This window comes from Lucilia sericata, unplaced genomic scaffold (assembly GCF_015586225.1).
Source record: "Lucilia sericata isolate MDLA Ls3-8-SP2 unplaced genomic scaffold, ASM1558622v1 Contig000622F_arrow, whole genome shotgun sequence".
Taxonomy (NCBI): Eukaryota; Metazoa; Arthropoda; class Insecta; order Diptera; family Calliphoridae; genus Lucilia; species Lucilia sericata.
Window position 1 is genome coordinate 116,770 of NW_023994628.1, and position 15,572 is coordinate 132,341.

At 30.6% G+C, this 15,572-nt stretch overlaps 1 protein-coding gene across 1 annotated transcript in view; it reads right to left on the reverse strand.

Moving 5' to 3' along the window:
* The window catches only part of LOC119606779 (matrix metalloproteinase-14), an 85,257-nt gene extending 77,398 nt beyond the window's left edge, over positions 1-7,859 (reverse strand). The window contains exon 1 of the mRNA XM_037960365.1: positions 7,366-7,859. The gene's annotated coding sequence lies outside the window, so the exon portion shown is untranslated. The remainder of the gene's footprint in view (positions 1-7,365) is intronic.
* Between the last annotated feature and the right edge of the window lie 7,713 nt (positions 7,860-15,572).

Consider the following 15,572-nt stretch of genomic DNA (forward strand, 5'->3'; position numbering starts at 1 on the left):
ACTAACTACTAACTAACTAACTAACTAACTAACTAACTAACTAACTAACTAACTAACTAACTAACTAACTAACTAACTAACTAACTAACTAACTAACTAACTAACTAACTAACTAACTAACTAACTAACTAACTACTAACTAACTAACTAACTAACTAACTAACTAACTAACTAACTAACTAACTAACTAACTAACTAACTAACTACTAACTAACTAACTACTAACTACTAACTAACTAACTAACTAACTAACTAACTAACTAACTAACTAACTAACTAACTAACTAACACTAACTAACTAACTAACTAACTAACTAACTAACTAACTAACTACTAACTAACTAACTAACTACTAACTAACTAACTAACTAACTAACTAACTAACTACTAACTAACTAACTAACTAACTAACTACTAACTAACTAACTAACTAACTAACTAACTACTAACTAACTAACTAACTAACTAACTAACTAACTAACTAACTAACTAACTAACTAACTAACTAACTAACTAACTACTAACTAACTAACTAACTAACTAACTACTAACTAACTAACTAACTACTAACTAACTAATAACTAACTAACTAACTACTCACTAACTAACTAAACTACTAACTAACTAACTAACTAACTAACTAACGACTAACTAACTACCTAACTAACTAACTAACTAACTAACTACTAACTAACCTAACTAACTAACTAACTACATAACTAACTAACTAACTAACTAATAACTAACTACCTAACTAACTAACTAACTAACTAACTAACTACTAACTAACTAACTACTAACTAACTAACTACTAACTAACTAACTACTAACTAACTACTACTAACTAACTACTAACTACTAACTAACTAACTACTAACTAACTAACTAACTACTAACTAAATACTACTAACTAACTAACTAACTAACTAACTAACTAACTAAGAAGATCATGCACTAAATTTCATTGAATTATTTGCAAAATTTCGACCTGTTGTCAAGCCCCATTCGGGGGTTCAGTTGTATGGGGACCACGTGAAATAATGGGCCAATCTAAACCATTTTCGATATGCTTCGTCTCTGGGACAATAGGATTTCATGTACGAATTAAATTATGTTCAAAATTGCATCATCAGCACAAACCCAGTATACCCTCCCAACTAAAGTGGTGTAGAGTTCATAAGAATTTAAAACAATACTTTCAAGTTTTCAAGAATCGGTCCGTAGGAGGTCTTTTCCCTAATTTCAATATTATATGTATTTAAAAAGGTCTTCAACATATTAAGGTAGATCTGTAGATTCATACCATGATTTCATTGCTGACTCAATGTCCATATTATTGATGTAGAGTATCATACATTTTGGCATGCCCGTCTATACTATCTTAATTGTTTCTTTATTATTGTTATATCACATGTTGTTGTTATATATTTTAGTTAGTACTAAGTTAGTATTTATTTAGTACTTTTTTGTATTTAAAGGTGTTTTATTTTAATTTTTACCAAAAATAGTTCTCAATTGTTTAGAGCGTTTCGTTTTAGCAAATGTTTTGGGGACTAGTGGGTGCGTTCTTATATTGTAAAAATATATTCAATGTTATTTTTATATTACTATTTTTTTGGGAGCAAAACTACCTTTAGTCACTCAATTAACCCTTATCATATATTTATGTTGTAAATACTTAATAAACGTAAAAGAACAGTGTGCAATGAAAAAGGATAAACAAATTTTTAAGGATATTTAAAACTTCTTTAAAAATGTAAACTTTTGTCAACATTTTTCAAAATCAAAAATTATAGAAATACTTTAATTTGTTTTGTCATCCACTGTTGTTTCGAATTTCTTGATATTTAATCGTACTTTAAATATAAACTCAAACATTTGCAGTAAAAAGGTCTTTCTAAAAGGACCTATTGGAAAACCAACAATGTTTTTATATTTATTATAATAAAATAGATCGATAGTGAAAATAAAACTTGTTGCTTTTAGTGAAACCCTTAAACAGGATATTAAGAAATGTTTTTATAAGTATTAGATTAATATCTAAGTTGATTGTTAGTTGTTAATTAAAAAATATATTTTCAAGGATTTTTCACATTAACATATTTATAAGTGTTCTAATTAAAATCTTTCAGTATAATTCTAACGAAAAAATAACTGTAAAACTAGATCAAATTGACCTTGAACTAAATTATATTTTGTTATGTTTTCTTCTCAAACAAATAACCCATTATTCACAGTATAAATATTTAGAAGCGGACCTAATATATCATTAGGTAGCGTGAATAAGAGTATTAAGTGAGAATACAGAATTATAATAAAATAACAATAAAACAGATAAGTTCAGATTTTTTTACAATATGATTGCATCTTAAGGAGTATCGCCATTTTTGAACCTTTTCCCAAAATAAAAGTCCTACAATATGATTTCTGTACGTTGATTTCTGTACGTTCGCGTTACCGACATAATGATTGCTTTAGTAATTTTTTTGCCAAAGAGAGACCATCATGGGACCGATAAACAATTACCAAACAGCCATGTTATTGTTGATATAAAGTTAAATTGACTTAAATTTCTCTTAAATATCTAATTTTGTGTGAAATTTATTCAGTTTGTAGTGGTGAATGGACCTTTTTATGGGAGCTACTTATGACTATATTATAGACCGATCGTAAGAAAAATGTCTTATACGGCTAAACATTTGTAGATAAACTATGAGAAAAACTGTTTTGGGGAGACTATATACGGAGGGTAGGAGAAGTAATCGTCCGATTTTATGTTCTTTTAACTGATTGCGTCGTTGGTACAATAAAAGACTATATTCTAAATTCTACAGGTCAATGGCTAGTTAATGAATTTGTCTCTTGACTAGTCTATGGACTTGTATAAGGACCAGTCTATTGACTAGTATATGGACTAGTCTAAGGATCAGCCTATTTACTAGTCTATGGACTAGCCTATTGACTAGTATATAGATTAGACTATTGACTAGTCTATGAATAGACTAAGAACTATCGTATTGACTAACCTATTTACTAGTCTATGGACCAGCCTATTGACTAGTCTATGGACTAGCCTATTGACTAGTCTATGGACTAGCCTATTGAGTAGTCTATGGACTAGCCTATTGACTAGTCTATGGACTAGCCTATTGACTAGTCTATGGACTAGCCTATTGACTAGTCTATGGACTAGCTTATTGACTAGTCTATGGACTAGCCTATTGACTAGTCTATGGACTAGCCTATTGACTAGTCTATGGACTAGCCTATTGACTAGCCTATTGATTAGCCTATTGACTTGCCTATTGACTAGCCTATTGACTAGCTTACTGACTAGTCTATGGACTAGCCTATTGACTAGTCTATATACTAGCCTATTGACTAGTCTATGGACTAGCCTATTGACTAGTCTATGGACTGGCTTATTGAGTAGTCTATGGACTAGACTATTGACTAGTCTATGGACTAGCCTATTGGCTAGTCTATGGACTAGACTATTGGCTAGTCTATGGACTAGACTATTGACTAGTCTATGGACTAGCCTATTGACTAGTCCATGGACTAGCCTATTGACTAGTTAATGGACTAGCCTATTGACTAGTTAATGGACTAGCCTATTGACTAGTCTATGGAATAGTCTAAGGACTAAGCTAGTCTATGGACTAGCCTACTGACTAGTCTATGGACTAACCTAATGACTAGTCTATGTACTAGCCTATTGACTAGTTATGAATCAGCCTACTTACTAGTCTATGGATAAAGCTAATCTTAGAACTGTCGAAGTGATTAGTCTATGTACTAGACTATTGACTAGTCTATGGACTAGTCTATGAACTAGACTCTTGATTAGTTTATTGTCGTATGGACTTGTTTATAGGCTAGCATATTGACAGCCTATGGCCTAGCCCACTGACTAGTCCATGGACTAGCCTATTGGCTAGCATATTGACTAGTCTATGGACTAGCCTACTGTCTAGTCTTTGAAATATCCTATTAACTAGTCTATGGACTAGCCTATTGACTTGTCTATGGACTAGCCTATTAACATGTTTATGGAGTAGCCTATTGATTAGTCTATGGACTAGCCTTTTGACTAGTCTATTGACTAATCTTTTGACAAGTCTGGTGAATAGTCTATGGGCTATCGTATTGACTATTGCGTAGTCCATTGACTAGCCTATCATCTATTCTATTGTCTAATTAATTGCCTAGTCCATTGTTTAGTCTAATGACTAATTTACTGACTAATCTGACTGACTGGTCTATTGACTAGTTTTTGACTAGTGTGTGGACTAGCCTGTTGACTATTAACTAGTCAATTGTATAGTCTATTGACTATTCTTTTAATTGCTTAATTTTACTTTTACTTTTAATTACTTAATTAAATACTATATTTACTAGTCTTCTGACTAGTCTATATACTAGTCTTTTAACTAGTATTTTTACTAGTATATGGACTATTCTATTGACTACTCTATAGGGTATTCTATTGACTAGTTTATTGAGTTGACTAGTCTATGGACAATCGTATTGAATAGTCTATGGGTAAATGTATTGACTAGTCTATTGATTAGTCAAGGTATTAGTCTTTTGACTATTTTAGGGATATCAGTAGTCAACAGAAAAGTGGAATAGTACTTTAAAATCTATATTTTCTAAGAAAATTTATTAAATTATACATATTTTTAAGACATACCTACGTCAATAGAAACTCTAGATTTTCCTTTAAAAGAAATTTTAGGAATTTTTTTTTACATATTAATTACACATTTTTAATTAATTCCTAATAAAAGTAAATGATTTTTCTAATTTCAACAAAGTTTCAACTTTCTGTATTAATTTTCCCTGCTGTATAATATTTAATTATATTTTCTTTTGAACTTTGTCATTATTATTATTTATTTTTCTATAATTGCAATTGTTTTGTTTCTATTAAATATTATTTCATTCGGTAAATTGTGTTTTCAAAACAAAATTTTATTTAATATGTAATATAAACAATTATTGTTAAATTGTTTGTTTAGTTTTTGCTCAATTACTTAAGAATTTTCCAATCACCGTAGAGAACAATTTTAACGTCAAATCGAAAGAAATTTTGTATTACATATTGACTTATGGTTAAATTTATTGAATGTTTAAAATGACATGTTTTGATTTGATTTTTTTTTTTGAATTACATTAAATAAACTACATTAATATTTATTTTATTTGTGTTTCTAGAGAAAAAAATTCCTTTTTTCTTATTAAAAAGTTAAATCGATTGAAATTTATTTATGTGAAATTATTTAATTAAATACATAGAGCGCCATTATAGAAATTAGCAAGAATAAAAAAACGTCATGTTTATGTATTAGGTTGGAATAATTTAAAAAAATTAATTTGTAATTTATTAAAATATATGCTTTGGGAATTACCCATTTAGATATATTGCATAAAAAGAGAGGAGTAAATTATTAAAAAAAATTATTTTGGACTAGTTTAATGATTTCAAAATCAAGAATCGATCGTCTTAACGTTTGAAAACTTAAAGAGATTAATTCAAGTATGAATTAGGATTACTTTAACAACGGTCATACTTAAATCAAGTACAGATTCGAATTGATGAGATCACTTTAATCAGAATAATGCTATAATCGTTCTAAAATCAAGTCTATGGACTAGTAGATTGACTAATATATGGACTATAAATTAACTAGTCTATGAAGTAGTGGATTAACTAGTCTGTTGACTAAGTATATTGACTAATCTATGGACTAGTCTACGGATCAGACTCGAATTGGTGAGATCACTTTAATCAGAATAATGCTTTAATCGTCTAAAATCAAGTCTATGGACTAGTAGATTGACTAATATATGAACTAGTCTATGGTCTAGTCTATTGACAAAGTGTATTGACTAATCTGTGGACTAGTCTATGGATGAGTTTATGAACTAGTCTAAGGACTAGTCTATGAACTAGTCTATTTACTAATCAACTGGCAATCATATGGACTAGTCTATGGAATAGTCTACTGATAAATCTATTGACTTACCTATTGACTAGTCTATGGACTATATACTGCCTAGACTAAGTACTATTAGATTGACTAATCAATTGACTAATCTAGGGGCTATTCTATTGATTAAGTCTGTTAACCAATCTATGGACTAGTGGACTAGTCTATGCACTAGTCTATAGGCTATGGACTACTATATTGGCAAGTCTATGGACAAGTCTATAGGCTAGCAAATTGGCTAGTAAATTGACTAACCTATTGAAAAGTTTTTGAAGTAATCTAAGGACTAGTCTTTTTACTAGTCAACTGACGATTCTATGGACTATTCTACTGACGAATCTAATCTAACTATTGACTAACTATATTGCCTAGACTATGGACTATTAGATTGTATAGCCAATTGACTAATATATGGGCTATTCTATTGACTAAGTATATTGACTAATCTATGGACTAGAATATGGACTAATCTATGAATTAATCTATGGACTAGTCTGCCTTAGTCTATGAACTAGTCTATTTTGTAGTCTATAGCCTAGTCTATGGCTTAGTCAATGGACTAGTCTTCAGACTTTTCTATGGACTACTATATTGGCAAGTCTATGGACAAGACTATGGACTAGCAAATTGACTAGTAAATTGTCTATTGAATAATCTGAAGTAGTCTATGGACTAATCTATGGACAAGTCTACAGACTATGGATTAGTCTACTAACTAGTCTATGAAGTAGTCTAATAACTAATCTATAGACTAGTCTATTGGCTCATATATTGGCTAGTATATGGACTAATCTATTGGCTAGTCTATGGACTGGGCTATTGCCTATTCTATGGAATAGTCTATTGAGTACTTAGTCCATGGACTAGTTCACTGATGAGTCTATTGACTAGTATGTTGACTAACCGATTGACTAATCTATGGACTTACTTTAAAGTCGATGCAGATTGAATCAAATTAATACGGTTTGTCTAAAATGTTTATCGGATCCTAAAATCGTTGCAACAAAATCTAGAAAATTCCTAGAAATTGGTATTTTAATTTTTGTTTTTCAAATATTTTAATTAATTGAGGTAATTAATTTTGTTTTTAAACCTATTACTGATATCTTAACAAAATAAAGCTATTATTTTCTAAATAATAGTACTTAAAAAAACTGCAATATATTTTGAACTTATCTCACGAAAACTTATCAATTTTAAAATTAAATAATTTGAAAACAGTAAAATTTTAATGTTTTTTACTTCTAGTAAATAACTAATGCTAATGTTAAATAACTGTTTGGCAAGCATTTAATTAGCATTAATAGGTTGATTTGTTAAAGTTTTAAAAAACAAATTACTAATTAAAACTTAAAACTTATTGACTCACCTTTAATTGATTTTATATTAATCCTTAATAAAGAAGAAAACACACAGGTAACTGCTTAATATTGTTTTTTTAATAAAAAAAAAACTGTTACAAAAAATTCACTGTTATTTTTTTGGCGATTTAACTCACAAAAGCTTTTCTTTCTAGTCTTTTGTCTCGTTTTAGCTCACAGTTTATTTATTTAGTCTCACGCTTTATACAAACACACTCTCTCTTTGTCTCTCTTTATATTTTACTCTTTTTAGGCAAAAGCAAAAAAACAAATTGAAAGCTTTTTTTTTGTTATCAATATCCGTTTAACTCCGGAAGTATAATTAATATTTTATCTTCAAAAAAAACAACAACGATAAGACAGATACAAAATTATCACTTATATAAAAAACCGTTAGAAAGTGAAATTTGAAACTGAAACCGTTTTAATTACAGACGTTCCTCAACCACTGAGAACGCTTGTTAATCAATTAATTGAAATGAAAGTGTGTTCCTGGAGTAAGATCGCGTCTAGACTGAACTTGAATGCTGATTGTTTAGATACTTTTATACCCCCATCAGTGGCGTTGGTGATCTGAGTTAACAGCATTAGCTGTATTTTTTTTTGTTTAATTGTTATTGTTGCATCCAGTGAGTATCAGTGAGAGTGATTTACTCTCTTATTCGAACGTGTTAAAAAACTGTCAATTTTGCACTTTTGTTTTTCTACAACAACTCTATTATAATTGGGGATAGATTTCAATGTGTTTTGTTATTGTTAAAATAATATAATTGTTGTTGTTGTTAGTGCTGGTGTTGACATTGCCGTTTCGGATACAGTTCCTCCTAATGTGTCATTTTAAATTCGTACTCGTTTTATGTCCATTTTAAAGCTTCATCATCTTCATCAAACTAATCATCGTCTTGATCGCATACTGATCATATTCTCGCCTTTGGGCACTCTACTTTTTATTGAGCTATATGAGACTTTTCTATCAATCATGTCACTACTGACTAGTCTATGGGATAGTCTATTGATTAGTCTATTGACTAGTCTATGGACTGCTCTATTGATTAGTATTTGGACTAGTCTATTGACTAGTGTATGGAATAGTCTATTGACTAGTATATGGACTATCTATGGAGTAGTCTGTTCAATTGAATATGGACTACTCTGTGAACGAATCTATTGACTAGTCTATGGACTATGAACTAGTTTATGGACCAGTCTATGGGCCAGTCTATGGAACAGTCTATGGACTAGTTTATGGACTAGTCTACGGACTAGTCTATGGACTAGTCTATGGACTAGTCTATGGACTAGCCTATGGACTAGTCTATGAACTAATCGATGAACTAGTCTTTTGACTATTAACTAGTCTATTAACTAGTCTATTGACTAGGCTATTAACTAGTCTATTAACTAGTCTATTAACTAGTCTATTGACTAGTCTATTAACTAGTCTATTGACTAGTCTATGGACTAATCTATTGATTATTCCATGGTGTAGTCTATGAAGTAGTCTATTGACTAGTCTATCAACTTGTCTATTGACTAGTCCATTGTCTAGTCTATTTACTATCTATGATCTAGTTTATGGACTAGTCCGTCGTTTAGTCTTTTGACTAGTCCGTTGACTATTCTACTGTCTAATCTATTGACTCGGTTAACGTCTAGACTATTGATTAGTCTCTTAACTAGTATACGGACTAGTCTATGGTATAGTCTAGTTTATTGTCTAGTCTAGTGACTAGTTTACGGACTAGTCTATTGACTATTGTATGGTCTAGTCTATTGACTAATATATTGTATAGTCTAGTGATTAGTCTCTTAAATAGTCTACGTACTAGTCTATTGACAAGTCGATTGTCTAGTCTATGAAGTAGACTATGAACTGGAATAGTCTATAGACTAGTCTATTAACTATGCTATGGACTAGTATATAAACTAGATAATCTTGTCTATTGCCTATTCCATTGTTTGGTCTATGGTCTCGTCTATAGGTATATGGACCTTTCGGCGGCCCAGTCTATGGAGTATTCTACGGACAAGTCTAGATCATGGACTGGTCAGAACTGGACTATTCAGTGGACTCGTCTATGGACTATTCTAAGAACCTGTATATAGATCGGTCAATCAACTAGTCTATCGATAAGTATGTGGTGTTGTCTATTGCCTATTCCATTGTTTGGTCTATGGACTCGTCTATCGGTATATGGACCACTCCGTGGCCCAGTCTATGAAGTATTCTACAGACAAGTCTAGTTCATAGACTGGTCAGAACTGGACTATTCTGTTGATCCTGTATATAAACCGGTCAATCAACTAGTCTATCGATAAGTATGTGGTCATGTCTATTGCCTATTCCATTGTTTGGTCTATGGACTCCTCTATAGGTATATGGACCATTCCGCGGCCCAGTCTATGGAGTATTCTACGGACAAGTCTAGTTCATAGACTGGTCATAACTGGACTATTCTGTGTTTGTGGACTATAGACTCGTCTATGGTCTCGCCTATGGACTATTCTAAGAACCTGTATATAGACCGGTCAATCAACTTGTCTATCGATAAGTATGTGGTCTTGTTTATTGCCTATTCCATTTTTTGGTTCTACGTACAAGTTTAGTTCATAGACTGGTCATAACTGGACTATTCTGTGTTTGTTGACTATTCTATGGACCCGTCTATGGTCTCGCCTATGGGCCGGTTAATCAACTTCTCTATCGATAAGTATGTAGTCCGTTCTGTGGATTAATCTATTAACTAGTCTGTGTACTAGCCACGACCTATTACTGTACAATAAAGAGTTTTGAGTTCTCCACATTAATGATTAATAATTTTGCCAACTGTAGGGTATACAAATTTAGCAAAGATTTATTATAATTTTTCCTATATTAATGTGTATGATTTTCGTTAGATTTTTTGTATTTTCGTTCGTTTCCTTAGCTTCGCAATATCCATATTAATTGGATTTTTGTTTGTTGTATCTATTGCTGTTGTTTCTATTGCTATTGTTGTTGTAGTCATATTGTGGGGTTTAAGTTTCATCTTCCTTTTGTTTTTGTAACATATAGTTTTCAACACTGAAAACAAGTTGTTGTCACTGATTTTTTTTGTTAGATTTTTTGTTTTAAAACTAAATAACATTTTTATTCGTGATTATTTTATTTTAAAATAAAAATTTTTGTTTCATTCTCATACAAGTTTTTCGATTTTTTTGGTTTGGGGTTGAAGGTGTTGATTAGTTGTTTTTAATTTATTTAATTTTGTTGCGTTTCAGTTTTGGAAAACGTGACATGCGACCGTGTGTCAAACTGGACAATTTCATTAACGGTAATTTGACATCTACACTGACATTGTATACATATTTTGTATTATTTACATACTTGCATATTTACATGTCAAATTTTTTTATGGTCAGTAATCGATTTTGTTCATGTTGTGTAAAGTTATATTTCCATAGGAGGAAGTTGAGTTGGATCTTATCTATTAAACCGATTCCTTTGTTTTTATCTTATTAAAATATTCTCTCAGAAAATATCGAAATTTTAAGTAATTTGAATTATTTTGAAACATTAAAATTCTGTATAATCAACCTTGACCCCCTTAACTGAATGTCTTTATCCTTTTTATTATTTAAGACTGTCACATTTATTATTTTGGCCCTAACCACGCCAATGACATTTTCATTTGTAAATCTTTTTTTCATTGTTTATTTCATCTTTAGCAAGAGATGTTATTTTATCTTGTTAAAATCAACATTTAAGATTGTTTTAGCTTTGTAAGATGAACATTTGTATGCAGGTCGAGAACTGACCATAAACTTCAAACTTTGTTATTCATTTGTTTTTATTGTTTATCTAAAAAAATTCACTGAAAAAACTCAGACTGGACGTACGTAAGTACGAGTGATTGAGACCATTGAACCTTTTGAAAAAAAAAACAACAACAAAATTGTAGAGAAGAAACATGGAAATTGTATGAAATCGTAAATAAACAAAAAACTGTAAATTCACTAACGAGGGGGGTTTGGCTGTGTGACTTTAATCCATTAAGGACTGCAGCAGTAGGAAATTTTACAACTATACTAGCTATAATTAAACAAGTAAGAAATTATAGCCGGGCGAGGACGATCATATAATACACTACACCAGTTACAAAAATAAAATGTGATTCATAATAAAACATTTAATTTGAATTGTACCTTGTCACAGATAAACCATTAAGCCATTTATTGTTGAATAAAATTGTGGACTTTTAAGTCAAATTTTGAAGGGGGCTTTGTACAAGGGCTATGATCAAATGAGACCCTATAATTATAAAATTAATAAGAGTCATCAAGGCTAGTATAGGCGCAAGGTGAAATCATGAACCGATGTTAACCATTTTCAATAAGCTTCGTCTCCCGTACCATAGAAGATCATGTGCCGAATTTCATTCAATTATCTTCAAAATTGCGACATGTAGTTTGATTACAAGATTTGCAAACCCTATTCAGGGGTTCAGTTGTATGGGGGCTAGGTGAAATAATGGATCGATCTTAACCATTTTCAATAGGCTTCGTTCCTGGGTAAATAGAAGATCATGTACCATTTTCATTCATAATCTTAGTTAGTTAGTTAGTAAGTTAGTTAGTTAGTTAGTTAGTTAGTTAGTAGTAGTTAGTTAGTTAGTTAGTTAGTTAGTTAGTTAGTAGTTAGTTAGTTAGTTAGTTAGTTAGTTAGTTAGTTAGTTAGTTAGTTAGTTAGTCAGTTAGTTAGTTAGTTAGTTAGTTAGTTAGTTAGTTAGTTAGTTAGTTAGTTAGTTAGTTAGTAGTTAGTTAGTTAGTTAGTTAGTTAGTTAGTTAGTTAGTTAGTTAGTTAGTAGTTAGTTAGTTAGTTAGTTAGTTAGTAGTTAGTTAGTTAGTTAGTTAGTTAGTTAGTTAGTTAGTTTAGTTAGTTAGTTAGTTAGTAGTTAGTTAGTTAGTTAGTTAGTTAGTTAGTTAGTTAGTTAGTTAGTAGTTAGTTAGTTAGTTAGTTAGTTAGTTAGTTAGTTAGTTAGTTAGTTAGTTAGTTAGTTAGTTAGTTAGTTAGTTAGTTAGTTAGTTAGTTAGTTAGTAGTTAGTTAGTTAGTTAGTTAGTTAGTTAGTTAGTTAGTTAGTTAGTTAGTTAGTTAGTTAGTTAGTTAGTTAGTTAGTTAGTTAGTTAGTTAGTTAGTTAGTTAGTTAGTTAGTTAGTTAGTTAGTTAGTAGTTAGTTAGTTAGTTAGTTAGTTAGTTAGTTAGTAGTTAGTTAGTTAGTTAGTTAGTAGTTAGTTAGTTAGTTAGTAGTTAGTTAGTTAGTTAGTTAGTTAGTTAGTTAGTTAGTTAGTTAGTTAGTTAGTTAGTTAGTTAGTTAGTTAGTTAGTTAGTTAGTTAGTTAGTTAGTTAGTTAGTAGTTAGTTAGTTAGTTAGTTAGTTAGTTAGTTAGTTAGTTAGTTAGTTAGTTAGTTAGTTAGTTAGTTAGTTAGTTAGTTAGTTAGTTAGTTAGTTAGTTAGTTAGTTAGTTAGTTAGTTAGTTAGTTAGTAGTTAGTTAGTTAGTTAGTTAGTTAGTTAGTAGTTAGTTAGTTAGTTAGTTAGTTAGTTAGTTAGTTAGTTAGTTAGTTAGTTAGTTAGTTAGTTAGTTAGTTAGTTAGTTAGTTAGTTAGTAGTTAGTTAGTTAGTTAGTTAGTTAGTTAGTTAGTTAGTTAGTTAGTTAGTTAGTTAGTTAGTTAGTTAGTTAGTTAGTTAGTTAGTTAGTTAGTTAGTTAGTTAGTAGTTAGTTAGTTAGTAGTTAGTTAGTTAGTTAGTTAGTTAGTTAGTTAGTTAGTTAGTTAGTTAGTTAGTTAGTTAGTTAGTTAGTTAGTTAGTTAGTTAGTTCGTTTGTTAGTTCGTTAGTTAGTTCGTCGTTAGTTAGTGTTCGTAGTTAGTTAGTTGTTGTGTTTTCGTTCGTTGTCGTTCGTTCGTTAGTGTCGTTGTAGTTAGTTAGTTAAGTCGTAGTTCGTTCGTAGTTTTAGTTCGTTTAGTTCGTCGTTCGTTAGTTAGTCTGTTGTTCGTTCAGTCGTTCGTTCGTTAGTTCATGTTGGGTGTAGTTCGCTCGTTAGTTAGTTCGTCTTCGGTCTGTTCGTTAGTTCTCTTCGTAGTTGTTAGTACGTTAGGTCGTTCCAGTTGTTAAGTTCTAGTTAATTTTGCGGTTCGCTTCTCGCCCCCAAGTCTCGCTATATATATACCACCTTAAAAAACTTAGTGTTGTTGCAGGTATCGCTTCATTAAGGCCCTCAAAAAAAGGTTAAGCATGTGACTCATTTTGCCTTCATCGGTATACAGGCGCCAACAATAACTAAAACACAAGGCATATTATAGTACTAGTACAGAAATTGATAAAGTAACCTATAACACAAAGAAAACTAACGATTAATACTTGTACTTATACATATATACAACATACCTACATATGCATATAGGGTTATGAATAACAACTGCATGAAGCGTTGCAAAAATTGATTGACTGACCGACTGATGGATGGATAGATGTTTGAATTTACACATGTATTGTCAATTATAATTTATAAACTATGAATTAGAAAGAATTAGGGATTTTTTATTTAATATTCTTTTGTTTAAAATTATTTACATTTCATTGCTTAATAAGATTTTTAATTAACTTGTTGATAAGAAGACGTTAAAATCACAAACATATTTAATGAAAATGTATTTATTGCTAATATTATTTAATTGATGTAATTTAATAAAAATTAGTTTTTTGGAAACGTTTTTAATAAATTCTTTGTAAATGGACAATGGTCAATATTGCGATAAGTTTCTTGAATCATGAAATATTTTCTCCTGTAATTGGAAAATTAATAGACGCATTAGTCTATAGTCTAGTCTATAGTATAGTCTATAGTATAGTCTATAGTATAGTCTATAGTATAGTCTATAGTCTTGTCTATAGTCTAGTCTATAGTCTAGTCTATAGTCTAGTCTATAGTCTAGTCTATAGTCTAGTTATAGTCTAGTCTATAGTCTAGTCTATAGTCTAGTCTATAGTCTAGTCTATAGTCTAGTCTATAGTCTAGTCTATAGTCTAGTCTATAGTCTAGTCTATAGTCTAGTCTATAGTCTAGTCTATAGTCTAGTCTATAGTCTAGTCTATAGTCTAGTCTATAGTCTATAGTCTAGTCTATAGTCTAGTCTATAGTCTAGTCTAAAGTCTAGTCTATAGTCTAGTCTATAGTCTAGTCTATAGTCTAGTCTATAGTCTAGTCTATAGTCTAGTCTATAGTCTAGTCTATAGTCTAGTCTATAGTCTAGTCTATAGTCTAGTCTATAGTCTAGTCTAAGTCTAGTCTATAGTCTAGTCTATAGTCTAGTCTATAGTCTAGTCTATAGTCTAGTCTATAGTCTAGTCTATAGTCTAGTCTAGTCTATAGTCTAGTCTATAGTCTAGTCTATAGTCTAGTCTATAGTCTAGTCTATAGTCTAGTCTATAGTCTATAGTCTAGTCTATAGTCTAGTCTATAGTCTAGTCTATAGTCTAGTCTATAGTCTAGTCTATAGTCTAGTCTATAGTCTAGTCTATAGTCTAGTCTATAGTCTAGTCTATAGTCTAGTCTATAGTCTAGTCTATAGTCTAGTCTATAGTCTAGTCTATAGTCTAGTCTATAGTCTAGTCTATAGTCTAGTCTATAGTCTAGTCTATAGTCTAGTCTATAGTCTAGTCTATAGTCTAGTCTATAGTCTAGTCTATAGTCTAGTCTATAGTCTAGTCTATAGTCTAGTCTATAGTCTAGTCTATAGTCTAGTCTATAGTCTAGTCTATAGTCTAGTCTATAGTCTAGTCTATAGTCTAGTCTATAGTCTAGTCTATAGTCTAGTCTATAGTCTAGTCTATAGTCTAGTCTATAGTCTAGTCTATAGTCTAGTCTATAGTCTAGTCTAGTCTAGTCTATAGTCTAGTCTATAGTCTAGTCTATAGTCTATTCTATAGTCTAGTCTATAGTCTAGTCTATAGTCTAGTCTATGATGTAGTCTATAGTCTAGTCTATAGTCTAGTCTATAGTCTAGTCTATAGTCTAGTCTATAGTCTAGTATAGTCTAGTCTATAGTCTAGTCTATAGTCTAGTCTATAGTCTAGTCTATAGTCTAGTCTATAGTCTAGTCTATAGTCTAGTCTATAGTCTAGTCTATAGTCTAGTCTATAGTCTAGTCTATAGTCTAGTCTATAGTCTAGTCTATA